The following is a 13996-nucleotide window of genomic DNA, read 5'->3' as shown; positions in this document are numbered from 1 at the left end:
GTTGAATGTTCCCTTTACAGGGCAGCATGAAATTTAGATCTACAGTAGCTCTAATTAAAAAAAAAAAGTCACTGCAAGGTTCCCTAACTCAATCTTCAATCCTTAATTATGTATGAATGGATCAACAAATATCCAGGCTAGGGATATTCCCCACCTCCTCAAGGTCTGTACTCTAAGACACAATAGGTATCAATGGGGATATATGTATTTATCAAGAAGGTATAATTAAACATCTAAGGAAAAAGCCTTGCCCTTTAATCTTATTAAATTGCTTAGACTTCTGGTCACACTCTATGTGGATATTATTATCCTAATTTTTCAGACCAGGAAATTAGAGAAGTGAAGTAACTTGCCCAAGGCCACATAGTTAGAATTCATCAGTGGTGGGACTAGAACATCTGCTTGCATTGATTGGAACCTGTGCCAGGATGTGATCCTTGTAATTTTTATGCTGTTTGATGTAATAATAATAGGACCCCAAATGTAGAACCACTTGGGCTAAGTGGTCCTAATGCACACAGAGCATATGGGTAATGACAGACACTGTGGTGCTTTCCCACCCATCTATTTTTAACCCTCTCTCAGGCAGTTAATGCTAGCAGCTTCTGATTAGTTAAAACTCCCACCCAACTGCAGCAGCCCATGAATTACTCCTTTTCTGTTGCCTCAGATAGCCAACCTCAAACCATCTCCCAATTTCTGGTCCTAATAAAGAAATTTCCCCTACCCAAGCCTGATATTGATAGACGACCACTAGATAGATAACTTCCCTATGACCACATCTGGCTCTGATTAGGAATATCCCTTCCCACATTTGGCATCAATTACCTGCTCTCCATCCAGTTAATTCTTAGGGTACAAAATTTTCTTGCATGAATCCCAATGTTGAATGTGTACTTTCCTTGACATGACTTCCTTCCTTTGGAGTTGGGTGAATTTCTTGTATCTGTGGGGATGAACCAGAGATAAATGGGTGGGGATAAATGAGCCACCCAATTGCTGTGCAACATAATAATAATGCTCTTGTAGTAATAATAAAGCTTCCTGAGTTCCAATTTCCTATAAATCCCTAACTGAGCTAATTCCTTTAACCAGAGCTCTGAGGTCAAATAAATACAGAACCAGAGCTGTGAAAGGAATCTGACCAAGAACAGGAGCAGGGCACTGGGTCCAAAGGAAGTTCAAAAGGTTTCAGGGAAACTTAGGAAGATTTGCGGGAACTGATGCAGAGTGAAGTGAGCAGAACCAGGAAAACAATTTACACAATCACAACATTATAAAGACAACTTGGAAAGATCTAAGAATTCTGATTGGTTCGATGGTCAACTGTGATTATAGAGGATAAGGGATGCACTAACCACCTCTTGACAGATGATGGTCCCAAGGTATGGAATAAGAAACACACACACTAGACATGGCTAATGAAGGAATTTGTCTTGCTTGCCTACATAGTATATTTGCTATAGATATACTTTTTGTGTATTATTTATGAATATACATGTTTTTTATGGGGAGGGGAAGATCAGGGAAAGAAAATAGAATTTTGTTCACTGAAAAATATTTTATTTGAAAAAAGAAGCTAAAAAAGAGAGGTCCAGAGTTCCAGAGACAATCTGCTATTAAGAAATACAGAGGTGGAGGTTGGGGTGGGATGAGTGAGGGCAGGAAGACTGATGTCCCTTTGAATGCCCCATGAGGCAGTTAGCTGGTGCAGTGAATAGAGTGCTGGACCCATAGTCAGGAAGACCTGAGTTAAAATCCAGTCTCAGACACTAGTTGTATGACTCTGGACAAGTCACTTCACTTCTGCCTGCTTTATAGTTCTTCACCTATAAAATGCAAATAATAATAGCCCCTAACACATACCTCCCAGGATTGAAGTGAGGATCTTAGCACTTCCTTTCTTCCTCCCTCCCTTCCTCCCTTTTCTTCTTCCCAAGCTACTCTTGCTTTTCTAAACTCTGAGGCCTAGAACTGGTGCCATGGTCACACTTATGCACTTGTACTTTCCTCTCTCTTCCCCTTCCCTCTCCATGACATGTGGAAGCAGGCAGTCTGAGCATCTGAAAGATGGAAAGAGATAAGGAAGGACTGGGTGAAGTGCTTCACAGGAGGTGAGGGCTTGGAAATTTCTTTTCAATTTCACTGTATTGTGTTCAATAAGTCATGTGATCATAAAAAAGTAAATTTCCTGTTGTATGCAGTGAGAGAATTTCAGAAAACAGAAATAATGAAAAAATCATAGACTTCTGCAGTAATTCTGGGTCATATTTCATATTGTCCCTAGATCAACATTGAAACTAGATCACTTAAGGTTTTCTTGGTGGAACAGGAAGCTGACAGAAACCCACTGGAGAGGATCTTATGTTCAAGGACACAGGGAATTTCCTTTAAAGTTAGAGTCTGCTTTTCTGGAGGCTAACAGAAAGCAGAATAGTCTGCATGCAGACTAGCATTTTAAATGGTACCTGGGATACCAGCCTATTGAATACTCAATGTGCACTGAGTGGGTCACACTTTTTTTTTTTTAAGAAGTTTGGCAGTTAAGGGGAGAAGAGAGAATGATAGCTTAAGGAAGCATCAGAACAAAGAGAGGTTTTTATTAGGATAGAGCAGATACCTTCAGAAAATGATGTCCTGTGGCTTGGAATTTATGTTGTGGGAATGTAGTATAGTCAATAGGAGATAAATATAAGGGTAAACATAGAATGAATAGATGGATGAAAACATATGTTGTGGCTCAACTGAAGTTAGAAAGCCCAAATTTGTAATTAACCCAGTCAGAATGGCAGCTAGGTGGCATAGTGGATAAAATGCTGGCCCTGGAGTCAGGAGGACCTGAGTTCAAATCTGGCCTCAGACACCTAATACACACACACACACACACACAAACTAGCCATGTGACCTTGGGCAAGTCATTTAACCTCAATTGCCCTCCAAAAAAATAAAGGCATCTTATAAATCATTGAATCAAATCCTAGATTCTTAGAGGTTAGCAAATTCCCTGGAACTCCCACTATTTGGTATAGGGTAAAATGTACCTGGGACAGTACATAGGAAGATTTCATTCCTGAAATATACAGAGGGCCTCTTTTGTGAAGCAGATTCACCTATAATCTCTTCCTGCTGAATGGAGCCCAAGAGCAATGCAAACTTTCATTTTGGTCAAACAGAGTAACCTAGGGTGTGAGCCTGGGTATTTGCATATGACTCTTCTATAAGACTTTGGAAACAGGAAAATTCTCTAGGCACCAGCTTCTCTACATGTCAGCTTCTCCTCAAAGTCTTTCACTCCCTCCAGGGACCTCTCCCTAAAGAGAGTCTGGAACCAAAACTATCTTCTCTCTAAACCAAAAGTCAAAAGAAGGAACTCTTCTCTCAAGTTCTTGCCAAATCTGTCCCTCACTTGAATATGGGGCATTGGTTCTCCATTGTTGATTATGTTCACTCCTCTACTGTCCTTGTCTTTCTAATTTTTTTTTTAAACCCTAATACTTTATTTGCTTTTTGGAGGGCAATTGGGGTTGTGACTTGCCCAAGGTCACACAGCTAGTTAGTGTGTGTGTGTGTTAAGTGTCTGAGGCCGGATTTGAACTCAGGTCCTCCTGACTCCAGGGCCAGTGCTTGATTCACTGTGCCACCTAGCCGGGACCCCGTCTTTCTAATTTCTAATCCTAGAAGGGCCTTGCTATCTATCTACCTATCTCCATACCACCGAGAGTTACTGAAAAATCAGTAAATAATAGCTAGCATTCATATAGTGCTTTAAGGCTTACAAAGTGCTATGCAAATATCTCATTTTATCCTCACAACAACCCTGGGAGGTAGGTGCTGTTATTATACCCATTTTACAGGCAAGAAAAGGTAGACAAAGGATAGGTGACTTGCCCAGGGACACACAGATAATAAACATCTGAAGTCAGATTTGATTGAATTTTATTTTATTTTCAGATGTGAATTCTCTCCTTCCTACCTTCCCTTTCCCCCACTAAGAAAGCTAATGCCTCCATCAGCACTCTAAATCCATCATTTCTCTATCTGGAGGTGGGTGGCGTTTTTCTGGAATTGTGGCTGGTCATTGTGTTGATCAGAGTTCCTAAGTCTTTCAAAGTTATTTTTATTTTTTTTATTCACTGCACCACATAGCTACCCCATAAGATACCTTTCTGCTGAGGCAGCTAGGTGGCATAGTAGAAAGAGTGCTGAGCCTGGAGTCAGGAAGATCTGAGTTCAAATGTAGCCTAAGATATTTTCTAACTGTGATTTTGGACAAGTCACTTAACTTCTGCCTGCCTCAGTTTCCTCAACTATAAATGGGGTTCATAATATTAACTACCTCCTACGGTTGTTGTGAGGATCAAAGGAGAATATTCATAAAGCACTTAGCACAGTGATTAGTACATAGTAGGTCCTTAACAAATTCTTGTTTTGTTTTTCTTTCCCCTTCCAGCTTTAAATATGTGATCCTATGACTCAGAATAGGGGACTGAGACTACAAATCAGACTTATCTCTGTGCCAAACTATCCCAAAGCCAAAGGAGAAGGGGGTGATGAGGACTGAAAACACCACAGATTCCCCTTTTGATTCCATCACAGTTGACCTTTGGCAACTTCACTCAATCACCAGAGAACTTAGGGTTTGGCAGGGGGTGGGGCTCCCTTTTGCTGTTCTCTGAGGCAAAATGTTTTAGAGGGAGAAGTGATTCTTTCAGTTGCCCTAGTTTGTCCTTTTAAACTCAGATTCATTTATTCAGCCATCACACATACATTGAGCATCACTTATGTTCAAGACACTGGTACTAGGTGTTGTAAACAGGAAGGAAGAACACTAGTTCTTGCTGTTTGCCTGTGTCTGATTGATAAACATATTGTCTTCCAACAAAGCATTTTTGGCCTGCTGGCCAGGTGATCTAGGTGGTCTAGGAAGGTGAACTCAACTAAAATATCTTTTTAAAAAAATGTTATTTTATGACAAATGCTGGAGAGGATGTGGGCAAACTGGAACACTAATGCATTGTTGGTGGAGCTGTGAACTGATCCAGCCTTTCTGGAGAGCAATCTGGAACTATGCCCAAAGGGCTATAAATACTTTCATACCCTTTGATCCAGCAATACCACTCCTAGGGTTATATCCCAAAGAGATCATAGAAATGGGAGAAAGACCCATATGTACAAAAATGTTTATAGCAGCTCTTTTTGTTGTGGCAAAGAATTGGAAATTAAGGGGGTGTCCATCAATTGGGGAATGGCTGAACAAGTTGTGGTATATGCATGTTATGGAATATTATTGTGCTATAAGAAACGGGGAGCAGGCGGTCTTCATATTTACCTGGAGAGGCTTAAAAGAACTGATGCTGAGTGAGAAGAGTAGAACCAGGAGGAATTTGTACACAATTATGGACACAACATATGTGTGATGACCAACTTTGACAGACTGGACTCTTCTCAACAATGCAGGGATATAAGTCAATCCCAAAAGACGCATGATGGGAGAAAAACGTGCATCCAGAGAAAGAACTAGAAAGAACTAAATTTATATCCAGGTGGAAGCAAAATACCTGATCTTTTTTGTTCTCTTATTTGATTTTATGTCCTCTATACCATTTTTCATCCCAGCTGGTACAATCCATCCTTATAACCTGACCATTGTATAATGTGAAAGTATCTACAGATCCTATACTTGATTATAAGATGCCATGGGGGGGAGGGGAGGAATGTGAAATTCAAGGAATTGTGGAATTGAATCCTTTAAATTAAAAGGAAACAAACAAATTAATACATTAAAGAATTAATTTTAAAAAAATGTTATTTTAGACTCAAATACCAGAACACAAATACAGAACAGAGAAATGAAAATCAACTAAAATATCTTAAAAGAGCCCAAGGAAGTAACATTGGCTAACCCACTACACAGATAAGTCCTGCATATTTGTCTGGTGCAGCAAAAGTCAACAAATATCAAAGTCCTTCAGCATTCACTGGGTAAAGTTCCCTTTTTTGAGAAGAAAATCTGAATACTGAATACCTCTTGGAGTCATTGCCAAGGCACAGACTACTTAAAACCAGGAAGAAGGAATTTCCCGTTCAACTGATATTTAGATAGCTGAGTTTTGCTTCTCTGAAGCCTGGGAGGGAATGACTTGATGGTGCTACAATGAATAGAAATAGAGGAATCCAGAGAAGGGAAGGGAAGTGGGTCAACACACAACATACAAGCAGTTGCAATGAGGGCTTCATGAATATTACTTCTTTTTTTTTTTGCTTTTTGGAGGGCAATTTGGGTTAAGTGACTTGCCCAAGGTCACATGGTTAGTAAGTGTTAAGTGTCTGAGGTCGGATTTGAACTCAGGTCCTCCTGACTTCAGGGCCGGTGCTCTATTCACTATGCCACCCAGCCATCCCATGAATATTACTTCTTATGAATGGAGGAAGACAACAAGGTTTTTCACTGGCCAAACTATATCACCAAACCTAGGGGATCCCACATTTTACTGGAAGCTTTCCCTAAACCCTCTTAATTCTAGTGCCCTCACTCTGTTGATTATTTCCTCTTTATCCTGTATATAGCTGTCTGTATGTTGCACCCCATTAGATTGTAAGTTCGGAGAGCAGACATTGTCATTTGCTTCTTTTTGTATCTCCAGGGCTTACTGAAGTGCCCCTAACTTAGTAAGGGCTTAATAAATCTTGATGACTGTTTGATGTTGTTTCCTTGCATAAGCAGCAGACACATAAATTCAGACAAAAAAACTAGTCTATTTGCTTAACCTAAAAAAGTGGAAAGAGCCTTGGCTTTGGGGTTAGAATATCTGGGTTCAAATCTCACATGCATACTACCTATGTGACTTCAGGTGAATCATTGGACCTGAGTTTCCTCATCTGTAAAATGAAAGAGATTGAATTAAATGGCCTCTGAAGTTCCTTCCATCATTCAGTTGAAACTGCTCTCCAAAGTTACCAATGATTTCTCAACTGTTGACTCTATTGATCTTTTCTCAGTCCTTCTTGACCCCTCTGCAGCATTTGACCTGTTGACCACCCTTTTCCATTGGGTACACTCTCCAGTACAGGTTTTCAAGGCTCTAGTTCTGTTGTGACTTCTCTTACCTGTCTCCTCTGTTGGTTTTTCATCCAAGTCATGCCTACTAATTGTAGGTGAACCCCAAGGCCCTATCCTGGGCCTTCTTTTTTCTCTTGATATTATCTCACTTGGTGATCTCATCAGCTCCTGTGGGTTCAATGATCATTTCTCTGTAGCTGATACACACAAGATCTATTATACTAGTTTCTCTTCTGAGCTCCAGTAATGGAATATAATTGCATTACATTTATATTTCACAATCTGTTTAGCCAGATTTGTTAGCCACTCTTCCCTGAGTTTTTGGCTACCATGAAAAGAGCTGCTATGCTTATTTTGTATGTTTAGATCTGAAGAGGTTACCCATAAAGAGGGTTAGGGTTGCTCTGGAGACCTCAAAATACTAACACGCTGGGTGCTGCTGAATGAATTCTATTCAAGTCTTCTCTCAGCCAAAGAAAAGTAAAGTTTATTAAAAGTTTGCTTGTATTGGACACTGAGTAAATCTATGCTAGGTCATTCTATGGTGTTCTCCCTATTCTATGGGGCTCTTACTATACTATGGCACTCTCACAAACATGGAGACAAGATCTGGTCTTATATACAGAAGGTTATGGGAGGAATCTAGGGGTGGTCTAGAGGAGGAGTTTGGGGAGGGCCTTCTGGAGGAGTTAATGAGGTCAATGAGTGATTAAGGGTGGAAGGCCACCTGGAAACTGCAGACAATGGTGGTTAGAGAAGTGGAGGAAAAATTGGGAAGAGAAATGAGAACAATGCAAGAAAATCACTAAATGAAAGTCAACAGCCTGACTGAGGAAAATACTACCTTAAAAAACAGACTAACTCAAATAGCAAAAGAGGCTCAAAAAGGCAATGAGGAGAAGAATGCCTTAAAAAGCCGAATTTGCCAGATGGAAAAAGAATCTCAAAAGCTCAATGAGGAGAATCATTGCTTCAGAATTAGATTGGAGCAAATGGAAGCTAATGACTTTATGAGAAATCAAGATGCTGTTAAACAGATCCAAACAAATGAAAGAATAGAAGGCAATGTGAAATATCTCTAGATCCAGGAGAGATAATTTAAAAATTATTGGACTACCTGAAAGCCATGATCAAAGTAAGAACCTAGAAATCATCCTCCAGGAAGTTCTCAAAGAAAACTGCCCTGATCTTAGAACCAGAGAGCAAAATAGAGGTTGAAAGAATCCACCTACGGGCGGCCAGGTGGCTCAGCGAGTAAGAGCACTGGCTCCAGTGTCGGGATGACCTGGATCAAATCCAGGCTCAGATACTCAGCACCACACCCAGAAATAACTGGCCGTGTAACCTTGAGCAAGTTACTTAACCCCAATTGCTTTAAAAAAAAAAAAAAGAATCCACCTATCACCTCCTGAAAAAGATCCCCAAAAGAAAACTCCTGGGAATATTATAGCCAGGTTCTGGAATTCCCAGATTAAGGAGAGAATATTACAAGCAGCCAGGAAGAAACAATTTGAATATTGTGAAAACATAATCAGGATAACCCAGGATCTGGCAGCTTCTACACTGAGGGATCGAAGGGCTTGGAATATGATATTCTGGAAGGCAAAGGAGCTGGGATTAAAACCAAGAGTCACCTACCCAACAAAACTGAGTATCATGTTAAATATGGTCATTCAGTGGAATAGAGGACTTTCAAGCATTCTTGATGAAAAAACCAGAGTTGAATAGAAAATCTGACATTCAGATACAAGAAGCAAGAGAAGCATGAGAAGGTAAACAGGGAAGAGAAATCATAAAGAACTTATCAAAGTTGAACTATTAACATTCCCATATGGGAAAACAATAATTGTAACTTATGAAACTTTTCTCAGTAGTTGAAGGGAATAGAAATATATATGTGTGTCTATATGTGAGGATATATGTGAGGGTATATTGGCATATGAATACATATGGGAATATATGTTTACAGGTATACATAGATAGAAGGCACAGGACTAATTTAACAGGAAGGGATGATACTTAAAAGGTGAAATTAAGAGGTGAGAGAGGAATATAGTGAGAAGAGATGGGGATAGACAGAATGGGGTGAACTATCTCATATAGAAGAGGCAAGGAAAAATGGTTACAATGGAGGGGAAGAATAGGAAAGCAAAAGGGAATGGGTCAACCTTATTCCCATTGAATCTGGCTTGAGGAGGAAATGAAATACACCCTAAATAGGGTATCTCTCCCTCCAGGAGAGTAGGGGGGGAAAGGGTTGAGAGGGGTGATGAAGGAAGGGAGGGCAGGCTGGGGGGGAGGGAAGTTGGAAGCACCCACTTTTGAAAAGAGACAGGATCAAAGTAGAGAACAGAACAAGTGGGAGGTGGGATAGGAGGGAGGGAAATATAGTCAGTCTTTTACAATATATCTACTATGTTATTACTTTGCATTAGCCACACATGTACAACCTATACTGAACTACTTATCTTCCCAGGTATATATTATATATATAATATATATACTATTATTAATACTATTTTACATGTAATTAGGAAATAAGATATACAGGCCCTGGGGCAAAGAGATCTACTGGAAAAGTCAAAAGGGGTATCGGAGAAAATATGGGAGAGAGAAGATTGGAGGAGAAGATATACTGTGGGACTGCTATTTTGGAGTGGTGAGTAGGGGAAAATGGGGAGAAAATTTGCAACTCAAAATCTGTCGGAAATGAATGCTGTAAATCAGAAGTTAAAGCATTTGAAAAATTAAAAAATAAATAACATTATTTGGGAAAAAACACTAGAAAGTTTAGGAATAAATGGAACCTTCCTTAAAATAATAAGTAGCATCTATTTAAAGCCATCAGCAAGTATTATTTGTAATGGGGAGAAGCTAGAAGCATTTCCAATAAGATCAGGGGTGAAACAAGGGTGTCCACTATCACCCCTCCTATTCAATCTGGTACTAGAAATGTTAGCAGTAGCAATTAGAGAAGAAAAAGAAATCAAAGGAATCAAATTAGGCAAAGAAGGGACCAAGTTATCACTCTTTGTGGATGACATGATTATATACTTAGAGAATCCTAAAGAATCAAGTAAAAAACTACTTGAGACAATAAATAAATTTGGCAAAGTTGCAGGATATAAAATAAATCCACATAAATCTTTGGCATTCCTGTATATTTCTAATGAAATCCAACAGCAAGAGATAGAAAGAGAAATGCCATTTAAAGTTACTGTAGACATTACAAAATATTTGGGAATCTACCTGCCAAAAGAAACCCAGGACCCATATAAACACAACTAGGAAACACTTTTCACACAAATAAAGTCAGATCTAACTAATTGGAAAAACATCAATTGCTCATGGCTGAGTCGAGCTAATATAATAAAAATGACAATTTTACCTGATATAAATTACATATTTAATGCCATACCAATCAACTTACCAAAAAATTACTTTATAGACCTAGAAAAAATAGTAACAAAATTCATTTGGAAGAACAATAGGTCCAGAATATCAATGGTATTAATGAAAAGAAATGCTAGGGAAGGTGGCCTAGCTATACCAGACTTTAATCTGTATTATAAAGCAGCAGTCATCAAAACTACTTGGTACTGGCTGAGAGTAGAGCAGTGGATCAATGGAATAGATTGGGTACACGAGACTCAGCAGTAGACTATAATAATATACTCTGTGATAAACCAAAAGACCCCGGTTTTTGGGATAAAAACTCACTATTTGACAAAAACTGCTGGGAAAACTGGAATATAGTATGGCATAAACTGGGCATAGACCATCATCTAACATTGTATATCAAAATTTAGTCTAAATGGGTGCTTGATCTAGGTATAAAGGATGATACTGTAGGCAATCAGGGAAAGCAAGGAATAGTTTACTTGTCAGATTTATGGAGAGGGGAAGATTTCATGACAAAACAAGAATTAGAGAGCATCATAAAGTGCAAAATGGATAACTTCGATTGCATTAAACCTAAAAGCTTCTGTACAAACAAAGCCAATGTAAACAAGATTAAGAGAGAAGTAGGAAATTGGGAAAGAATTTTCACAACCAATGTCTCTGATAAAGGCCTCATTTCTAAAATATACAGAGAATTGAGTCAAATCTATAAGAATACAAGTCATTCCCTAATTGATAAATGGTCAAAGGATATGAACAGATAGTTCTCAGAGGAAGAAATTAAAGATATCTGTAAGAATATGAAAAAATGCTCTAAATCACTATTGATTAGAGAAATGCAAATCAAAACAACTCTGAGGTACCACATCTCACCAGTCAGATTGGCTAAGATGACAAAACAGGAAACAAAATAGAAAGATGACAAAAATTGGAACACATACATTGCTGGTGGAGTCGTGAACTGATCCAACCATTTTGGAGAGCAACCTGGAACTATGCTCAAAGGGCTATAAGTAATTTCATATCCTTTGACCCAGCAATACCACTTCTAGGATTGTATCCCAAAGAGATCATAGAAGTGGGAGGAAGACCCATATATACAAAAAATATTTATAGCAGCTCTTTTTGTGGTGGCAAAGAACTGGAAATTAAGGGGATGCCCATCAATTGGGGAATGGCTAAACAAGGTATGGTATATGAATGTAATGGAATACTATTGCGCCATAAGAAATGAAGAGCAGATGGACTTCATATCTACCCGGAGAGGCTTATATGAACTAATGCTGAGTGAGAAGAGCAGAACCAGGAAAAATTTGTACACAATTACAGACACAATGTATGTGGGATGACCAACTTTGATAGACCAGACTCTTCTCAGAAATGCAGGGCCATAAGTAAACTCAAAAAATCTCATGATGGAGAGAGATGTCTACATTCAGAGAAAGAACCAGAAAGAACAGAGTTTGAATGCAGATTGAAGCAAATTATCGGCTCTCTTCCTTTTTCTTGTTTGGTTTGGTATCCTCTTTCCCACTGTTCATTGCATCTGATACAATCCTTCTTTATAACCTGAACAATGTCTGATGTGAAAGTATTTGCAGATCCTATACCTGATTATATGCCACCATAGGCGGGGGGAAGAAGAGGGAGGGGGAGAAAATTTGAAACTCAAAGAACTGGGGAACTGAATCTTTTTTTTTTTTACTTTTTATTTATTTATTTTTAAAATTAATTTGTTTGTTTCCTTTTAGCTTACAGGATTCAATTCCACAATTCCTTGAGTTTCACATTTGTCCCCCTCCTTCCCCTCCCCCTCATGGCGGCATATAGTCAAGGATAGGATCTGTAAATACTTTCACATTTTACATTAGTCAGGTTATAAGGACAGATTGTACCAGCTGGAATGAAAAATGGTAAAGAGGACATAAAACCAAATAAGAGAAGGAAAAAGATCAGGTATTTTGCTTCCACCTGGATATAAACTTAGTTCTTTCTAGTTCTTTCTCTGGATGCACATATTTCTCTCCATCATGAATATTTTGGGATTGACTTATATCACTGTATTGCTGAGAAGAGTCCAGTCTATCAATGTTGGTCATCACACATACGTTGTGTCTGTAATGGTGTACAAATTTCTCCTGGTTCTACTCTTCTCACTCAGCATCAGTTTGTACAAGCCTCTCCAGGCAAATATGAAATCCATCTGTTCCTCATTTCTTATAGCACAATAGTATTCCATAACATGCATATACCACAACTTGTTCAGCCATTCCCCAATTGATGGGCACCCCCTTAATTTCCAATTCTTTGCTACCACAAAAAGAGCTGCTATAAACATTTTTGTATATATGGGTCTTTCTCCCATTTCTATGATCTCTTTGGGACATAACCCTAGGAGTAGTATTGCTGGATCAAAGGGTATAAAAGTATTTATAGCCCTTTGGGCATAATTCCAGATTGCTCTTCAGAAAGGCTGGATCAGTTCACAACTCCACCCGCAATGCATTAGTGTTCCAATTTGCCCACATCCTCTCCAGCAATTGTCATTTTCTGTTTTGTCATCTTAGCCAATCTGACTGGTGAGATGTGGTACCTCAGAGTTGTTTTGATTTGTGGGGAACTGAATCTTGTAAACTCAAAGTAAATGAACAAATTAATAAAGACCAAAAAAAAAAAAAGACTCACTTTGAATGCCACCTTCTCCCTCCATCCCCCCAGCCACTGATGCTTTCTCCTCTAAGATAGACTTGTATATACTCTTATGTATCCTGTATTTATGCTCATGTTGTCTCCCCTATTAGAATGCAAGTTTCTTGAGGGCAGGGGCCATTTTAACTTTTTCTTTGTTATCCCCTGCACTTTGCATGGTGCTTGACACAGTAAATACTAAATGTTTATTATTTGATTTGGGGTCTACCAATCATTCTATGAACTACAATTCTCACAGAGAATCTTTTTCATCAGGTGAAATTACATATAAATCTGATGAGGTATGGGCTCTGGGAGCCCTTTTGAGCTCTTCTTGAGTCCTTGAGTTACAGGCCCTGGGAACCTCCCTTGGACTCTTGATTATTAAATCATCCCATTTGATGAGGCAAGTGTGTTACTAGACTTCCCACCCTTGCAGTGGCCTAGCCCACCATTGTTTGTGGTCTCCAGGTGGCTTCCCACCCTTCCCACACTTAATCACTCACTGACCTCATTAACTCCTCCTGAAGACCCTCCCCTAACTCCTCCTCTAGACCATCCCTAGATTCTTCCCACAACCTTTTGTATATAAGACCCTGTCTTGTCCTCAAGTGGGTAGAGGGCCATAGAAGAGTGAGTGCCATAGAAAGACCTAGCACAGACTTAGTCTGTGTCGAATGCAAGCAAACTTTTAATACATTTTACTTTTCTTTGGCTGAGAAGACGAGTTGAATTCATTCAGCAGGACCCAGCATGTTGGTATTTTGGGGTCTCTAAAGCGACTCTAAACCTCTTAATAGGTACCCTCTTCAAACCCATTTTCACTGGTTTATGAAGCAGAAGACT

This window comes from Petaurus breviceps, unplaced genomic scaffold, assembly GCF_028583685.1.
Source record: "Petaurus breviceps papuanus isolate PSGF00001 unplaced genomic scaffold, PetGlider_PUasm1.0 174, whole genome shotgun sequence".
In the NCBI taxonomy this organism is placed as follows: domain Eukaryota; kingdom Metazoa; phylum Chordata; class Mammalia; order Diprotodontia; family Petauridae; genus Petaurus; species Petaurus breviceps.
Note: the sequence above shows the minus strand (reverse complement) of the source record.